Raw genomic sequence first — 1,039 nt, 5'->3', positions numbered from 1 at the left:
CAACTTGTCCGTAATGTAAATTCTGAACTCTGCTATTCATAAAGAGAATGATGTACCAAACTTGTTGGTATCCGAAGACTTGTATCTTTCCAATTGTTGTGCAAGCCCAGTGTTCACCCCTCATTTAGAATGGTTCAGTCTTTCTTGCACTGGTAATGGGATGTACCATTTCAGAATAGGTGTGTCAAGGTACTATTCAGAGGGGAAACTTGTTTCATGAGATGTAAAGTGTTTGATGATACCAGAGCTTGCACACTCGGACTTTGGAAAAAATATGAAATTTTTTAAGCATGGATATTATGTCTGCTGCCAAATGTGTTGAATTCATTTTTGTTCTATGGCTGTTTATCCATGGATTTCTTCATTTTATTTCCCCCCCTCATTGCCTCCCCTTTGTTTTTGTAAAAAGTAGGACCACGTTTCTTTTGGCATTTGTAAGGCCGGTGTACGTGAAATACCCCTCTTGACTGCTGCTTGACATGTTCCACCTCCATGTATGTTTACAAGCCTCATACATAGTTGTCCTCAGATATGTAACATTTCTAAACACATGTACAGGGCACATGTGGCTGTATTGAAAAAAAATGTGAAAAAAAAACAGGTATTGCATTGTTACAGACCATCTTCCACCATGTTGTTATGATTGTGATATCGGTACATTCGTATAGGAACTGTTAGACACTAGGTGAAGGGAAATAGTGATATACTGTACATCCAGGGGAGACTTCAGGCCAAGTTTCGAACCAAGCTGCCATGAGGAGTTGCATTGTCACTCTGATGATATGTCTGCCATCCTATACTATAGTCCCTTTGACTCCACCACGTCAGCTTTCTATGGCAAACGCTGGATATACCTCAGTTACGAAACCAACAGTCTGCATTGTTGAACAACTCTGTGCACTTTTTGTAGCTGACTTGAACACCATGTAAAGTGTTAACGGAAACTGATGCTACTCTGGGAAAATCCAGTTCATGACGGAAAAGATTTTTTCGTCTGACCCAGCCCCACTTTTTGTCATGTTTTAGGAATGTACAGTTA

At 40.0% G+C, this 1,039-nt stretch overlaps 1 long non-coding RNA gene across 1 annotated transcript in view; it reads right to left on the bottom strand.

The window, feature by feature from the left end:
* Positions 1-370: 370 nt before the first annotated feature.
* Positions 371-1,039, bottom strand: part of LOC109476061 — a 1,149-nt gene continuing 480 nt past the window's right edge. Inside the window, exon 2 of the long non-coding RNA XR_002140592.1 lies at positions 371-1,008. This is a non-coding gene — a long non-coding RNA (uncharacterized LOC109476061). The remainder of the gene's footprint in view (positions 1,009-1,039) is intronic.

The sequence above is a fragment of the Branchiostoma belcheri genome, unplaced genomic scaffold, assembly GCF_001625305.1.
Source record: "Branchiostoma belcheri isolate BF01 breed outbred unplaced genomic scaffold, Haploidv18h27 scaffold36, whole genome shotgun sequence".
NCBI classification, from domain to species: domain Eukaryota; kingdom Metazoa; phylum Chordata; class Leptocardii; order Amphioxiformes; family Branchiostomatidae; genus Branchiostoma; species Branchiostoma belcheri.
This window is presented reverse-complemented; position numbering and strand designations above follow the sequence as displayed.